At 34.3% G+C, this 6791-nt stretch overlaps 1 pseudogene; it reads right to left on the bottom strand.

Moving 5' to 3' along the window:
• Nucleotides 1–3876: 3876 nt before the first annotated feature.
• Nucleotides 3877–4891, bottom strand: LOC119530601 (annotated as a pseudogene).
• Between the last annotated feature and the right edge of the window lie 1900 nt (nucleotides 4892–6791).

Genomic DNA, 6791 nt, shown 5'->3' on the forward strand with positions numbered 1-6791 from the left:
TGGCTACTGGTGGTGGATAAGCCAGAGAAGCTCAAGAGTTTCTGGGAAAGAGAAGAAAGGAGCCAGTTATGGTTAACTAAATATGCTGTAGCCTCAGAAATCACTATACCTAACAACTGGTCTCCTGACAAATATAAGTGAAAATGAATGTGATGGTGAAACTCGATTGTAGAGCTCTGATAGCAGAGAAATGAAAAAGTCCAAGAGAGTCATGTGGAAGGACTTTGGTCATTACACTTTGGTATTGGTGCTGACAGTGTCAATGTTTTGCAGCAGGAAAGTAATAAGTGATTATAGCAACTGATTGCACTAAGGCCTCATGTCCACATTGCAACTCCAAGAAACGAGCAGGTAAAAGCAGCATCACAGATTTAGAGAACAAAAGAATTACCCTGGATACAGAGGCAAATGGATCATGAATGGAGAGCTAATTTCTAACCTCTGAATAATAGGAATTCCTTAGAAAGAAACCAAAACACTTGGAACAGAAAACAAAACTAGCCACATTTATAATAAAAGGGCATTTCCTAATACAAAGAATAACAAGTATGAAGATTAAAAAAGGTGATAAGTAAAACATAGGAAATGTGATGTTTAAGTTCATGTGTTGATGTAGCTAGGTTATGGTGTCCAGTTATTTGGTCAAACAAGCACTGGTCTGATTATTTCATGGATTTAAGTAATTACTAATTTGATTGCATCTGTGACTGACATCTACAATACACTGAGGAGATTGCCTTCAGGAGCAGAGAAGTCTCATCCAATTAGGAAAAGGCCTTAAAGGGAGAACTGATTATTTCAGCAGTCAGAAGGAAGAATTTCCAACTCTAATTCAGTCAGCTGGCTTCTCCTGGGGAATTCAGCAAAAACCTTCATCAGGCTTCCCAGTTTGCGGGCTGCCTTACAGAATTTGAACTTGCCTATCCCCACAGTCACGAGCCAATTACTATAACAAATCTCATAATATTTACTATATATGTATAGTCTATTGGTTTGTTTCCCTGGAGAACTCTGACTAATACAGGCAACATAAATAGAAACTGAAGTATTTTAAGAACATCTTTAAAATACAAAAGTGAATTAAAAATTTACAAGTATTTCATATGGCAAAATCATTAAATCAAAAGAACTTATCTAACAAGGAGCAAAATAAGGCAGTTCTTTTACCTCTCTGACCCCCCCGTCTTTTTGTTTTACTTGTTACAAATTATATCTTGATACATTTTATGCTTATCATAGCTTTATCATTGCTTTTTATTCAGTAGCATTTTAGGACCTGTAAGAAGCAAAAAGTGGAGTTTTATACCAAAAAATAAAAATACAATATTCCTGGCATTTGTAATTACCCATATGGTTATCTTTATTGGAGATCTTTGTTTCTTCGTGGTGCATCAATCCAATGTCTAGCCTTTTTTTTTCAGTTTGAAAAACTTACTTTAGGATTACACATAGGGTAGTCTAGTTGTGATGCACTCCCTCAGCTTTTGTTTATCTGAGATTGTCTTAATGTCGCCCCCATTTTTGAAACACAGTCTCACTAGATGTAAAATTCTTTGTTGGCAAATGTTTTCTTTCAGCACTTTATATTTCTCACTCCACTGTCTTCTTGCCTCCATGGTTTCTTATGAGATATTGGCACTTAATCTTATTGAGCTTCCTTTATATATAACGTATTGCTTTTGTCTCTTGGCATTTGACAGTTTGACTACTATGCATCTGGGTATGTTTTCTCTTTTGAGTTTATCCTGGCTTATTCCTTCCTGAATGTGTACTCTCATGTCTTTCATTAAATTTGGGCAGCTTTTTGCCATTATTTCCCTGAATATTCCTCTGTCTTTTCTTTCTTTTTTCTACTCTTTAGACTCCCATAATGTGTATTTTGATATGCTTGATGATCTCCCACAGGTTTCTGAGGCTCTGTTCACTTTTTCTCATCATTTTAAATTTCTATTCCTCAGTCAGAATCATTTAAATTTTCATGTTTTTGAGTACGTTGATTCTTCTACCAGCTCCAGTCACCTCTTGAAACCCTCTAGGGAGTTTTTCATTTCAGTTATTGTGGTCTTCAACTGCAGTGTTTCTGTTTGGCTCTTTTTAAAATGTCCAGTCTAAGATTCTCATATTCATGCATTGTTTTCCTGATATCCTTTAGTTTTTTCCTTGTGTTTTCCTTTATCTCTTTCAAGATACTGAATTTCATTTTTCAAGTCTTTGTTAGGTATGACCAAAGTCATCTTTGTTGATAGTTTATGGATTTTTATCTTGTTCTTTCAGATGTTATCAGTTCATGTTTCTTTGTCTTGTAATTGTCTGTTGCATATTCTAAACTTTAATATTTTAATGTGTTAACTCTGGGATTTAGTCTCTGATCTGTCTGTTCCTTAAGTTTATGTCTAGCTAACGATATGACAGATTTCTTTGATGCCAGGAGCTAACAAAACACAAAGCAACATAAAAAGCAAACTCTCACAGTTTTTGCAAACTGATTCTGAGTTTGCTGGTGTTCTCTTTCAAAGTTCAGCTCTCTTATCAAGAAGATCAGCCTGAGGTGAAATAGTGGGTTCCTCTCCACCTCTTCTGAGGCTTTGTATTGTTCTAGATTTGAATTCACTCTTGGCATAGGAAATCCCCCTTTACAGGAATCTGATGGTTCCCTCCACTACCTATGAAATAAACTTTCCACCCTCCTGGGTGTCCTGTTGCATGTCTTAAAGCTGGCAATCCTTTTTACCAGGACACTTGAACTGAATTGTTTCTTTAACTGCTTTAGCTGTGGGCAAGCTGCTTCTCACTGTAGGGCAAATTCAGAGGAGAGCCAAGACAAGTATCCTGGTTCAATTTTTCAGGCTGTCAGCCAACGGATTGGCACTGACTTTCAGGCACCCCGGTATGCACAGGAGGATAACTCTGCTCCCTCCCTCTGGAACCAGCCAGTGATCCACAATGGGAGCACAAGCTAACCCAACACCATGCCAGGGAGAAGTTGTGGGAGGGTCCAGCAAGGACCCTAGGTGTTTCTACCATTTTAAAATATATAGTGAATTTACTCAAATGAAGGAAGCTTAAATGATACAAGACTGAAAATATTAGAAATCTAGATACAATAAAAAATGAACCTAAATTATCCAACATCATGGACATTTCCAGTTAAGCATTCTTACAAATAAGTATTCACGTTTTAAAATTTTATATAACCATAAAACACACATACATGACATGATGATTCTGGCAAAAAAAAAAAAAAGATACTAAAAATATTCTTAAGTTTTAAAAATGGCATTGAATAGGTTTCAAACATCACATTCTATGTGAATGTAAACCCCTGAGTTAATTCCATGATTTTATCATGCCAGAAACATGGTTGGTTTTAAATTTTTTAACAGATATTGGTATCCAACACATTGGCTTATTAATAATTAAAGCATTTTGCAAGCATAGTATCTCAGTGTGGACAACAATATTTAATATTAATTATTTGCTATGTTTTAGTCTTTCAGTCTTTTCAACATAAGATAATAGCTACACACATTAAAATGTTTCTCATAAAACACAGTCTTAAAAAATTAGTGATGATTGGTCTTTGTGGTTCCTAGTAGTATGTCCTATTTTTTTCATATAGTATAAATTATATTCTTATGCAATATGCTGGATTGCATTAAGACCCAGTAGTTCTTAAACAATGTTACCAAATAACCATATAAATCCCAAATGCAGCAAAGGCGAACAGTCTTTTTAGCGCACTTTCACCTCATTGAAGTAGAAGCTGCTCCTTTTGGATATTTTCCACTTCAGTGTGAAGCAGATTGTTAAGTTTCATTAGCGGTTTCATTATGTGGCTTTAAAAAAAAAAAAAATTGGTTTCTATTTCTTTCACAGTTAACAGTTCTCAGATGAGACCAGACGAGACTTTTTTTTGGAACTCAGATAGTCCAGGGATTTTTTGAATAACCAAGCACTCTTTAGTGATGAAACCTCCCAGTGCAATTGCAATAAATATACATCTACATCCTTAACTTTACTGCCAGAATATCCTGGAACCAAAATAAGACGGTTTTCCTGTTCTCACAATCCACTTAATTGTTTTAAAATCTGAATTATTTCCATCATTTATAACTTCTGTTTTGGATGATAGTGCTGACCAGCAACCACCACTTTTTATGACTGTTGAAGCCAGTTTAAACCAACTATTACATATTCTTCAAATTTGCTTTTAAGTAACGATTTTACTAGAGGCAACAAGTCTACACAGCAGCCAAGTAAGATGTATTGTTTTTCTTCCTGTAAACTACTGGTGAACACAGGAAGGCAATTCACCACAACTTCAAGATCTTCTATCCTCACGAAATAGATACAAGTTAACTTACTTTTCTTCCTCCAGAAAGTTAAAGCTACATTCAATCTCAAATTCTGGCTTAACAAAACTCATGCCATGCTTTCATCGTACTGAGAAACCTCAGAAAAAAAAACTCACTGTATTTTGGTGATGGGCTTTCTGTCTGTGAAGAACCAGAATCACTGGAGTTAACCAAATATGTTCAACCGTCAAGGCATAATTTTTCAGGCAGGTGGCTGGTACAAAGCCACTCCATTTTCTTTATTTGCCATGTCACATCCTCCACTTCTCAGGGACTATATTTTTCTGTAACAAGGATTTGGAAAAGGATGATGAACTTTCTTTCTGTGATAGAGCACCTTATGTAGTTTATCTGGGCTTTGCACAGCTTGTCCACCCGTTCTTTATGTAAGCAGCCAACTGTTTTGGAGATTTCTTAACCTCCTTCATGTTCTTATTAGTGAAATTAGAGATCCTTTTTCTAGGAAGATCAATGGAATGAACCTCAATATTATTACAAAACTTCCATTTTTTAACATTGTGGGTTTCAGATGCCATAATCTCTTAAATTCTGTCACCTCGTGGTACTGCTCAACCTCACTTCAGCCCTTGTGCTGTTGATGAACCACACCCAGCAGCCTAAAGTGTCCCTTGGATACCTTGGATACTGGGTCCGCCCTACGCAGGGCCATTCAGATGCAGCCCATGCTGGAACACCTTAGGCTGACATGTTGGTAGACCTGAACTCCCCTCTATGTGTTTTTACAAAACCTTCAAACTCACTGCAAAAGGAAACACCTAAGAACTAGCTAGTTTACAATTCAAATTTTTGCTAGTTCTTACCACATTATAAGAAATAGGTAGTGGTGAGGGTAGCACATAACTGTGAATTAAATTAACAGCTCTGAATTAAACAGGTGAATGTAGTCAAAGGAAGAAACTTCGGTCCTTATATGTTACCAGAATAAAAATTAAATGATTAAACATAGGACTGTGTAACACAGTGAGCCTTATTGTAGATGATGAGCTATTGTTAATAGTACAAGTCTAAGAATGTTCTTTCATGAATTATAACTACTGTATGACAGTAATAAATGGTATTGATAATAGGGTGGAATATGGGGGAAAATACAGCTAAGGTAAACTTATGGACAATAGTTAATACTACTATTTTAATAGTCTTTCATCAATTGTTATAAAGGTAACTACTGATAAAAATTAATAGTATGTAAGATGCAAATGTTCTTCCTATTTTTTCAAATCAATTTGCTGATGAGTATCACAGTATGTTTATTAGAGATGTAATTAAATTTATAAATTTCAGAATAAAAATATAGTACAATTACAGAAAAGTGCTATCATCAATTGTAACAGATATTCCATACCAATACAAGGTGTTGGTGGTGGGGTGGTGTATGAGAATCCTATATTTTATTCATGATTGTTCTGTAAACCCACAACTTCTCTAATAAAAAAAGATTTAAAAAAATAAAGACCAAGAATCTTTTTGAATAATGGTTAAGGTGGAAATTACAGAATCTTATTTAACTCCAAATTCCTCAAACAATATTTTGAAAAAAATTAACAAGAGTATATGAACAGTTACAAATTGATCTTGTACTATGCTTCAAAAGGCATGCAAATATATATATATATATAAAGCTTTAATTCTATGACCTGGGTTTTCTGACACAGGAAGTTAAAAACAAGTTAAGGAGAAAAGTTCTCTCATATGGAATTTGCAGGCGTGAAATACTTAGATCAAAGATACAAAATTCTGTCTTCAATAAAGAAGCAAAAACCAAAGTTATGGACTAGGAAAAAAACACATGAAAACAGTCTTTATTGAAATTATAGTATTTAGATAAGCTATTGCTAGCAGAAAATAATTGCCTTTTTATTTTAATTTTGAAAAGGAATAATAAGGAATTATTTGCTCAAATCTTTGGAAAACATAAGAAGACAAAATAATAAAGAATTTACCTTACCTAGGAGAGGAGCTATAATCACAGATGCAGGGTGATTTACATTATAAGAAATATAATAAAAATGAAATTGGAAAGTTCAGATGGCACAGTTTAATACCTTAAAAAGTATAAATTACTCAAAATTTCCTCAAGAAGAGTAAAATTCATGGCAGAACTGAAATAAAAATTTATTTACCAAAGTTAACACTAAGAAGAACTCTTGGTCCAGATATTTAATAGTTGATTTCTTATCTCCTTAGAATTCAGAAGTTTGACCAGGGAATATTTCTATGTTTGTGATTGTGAAATGATTTTTCTGAAGTATAGCATATACCTTAAAATTCATGCATGTTTCCTCCTTAATTTCAGGAACTCCATTGACCATTGTATAATTTAATATTTTTTCTGAAGCATTTATAATTCTTTTAGCAAACAGCAATTATTCTGCTGATGGGTGGTCATCTTTATCTGCTTCTATATGCATTATCTTC

The sequence above is a fragment of the Choloepus didactylus genome, chromosome 3 (assembly GCF_015220235.1).
Source record: "Choloepus didactylus isolate mChoDid1 chromosome 3, mChoDid1.pri, whole genome shotgun sequence".
NCBI classification, from domain to species: domain Eukaryota; kingdom Metazoa; phylum Chordata; class Mammalia; order Pilosa; family Megalonychidae; genus Choloepus; species Choloepus didactylus.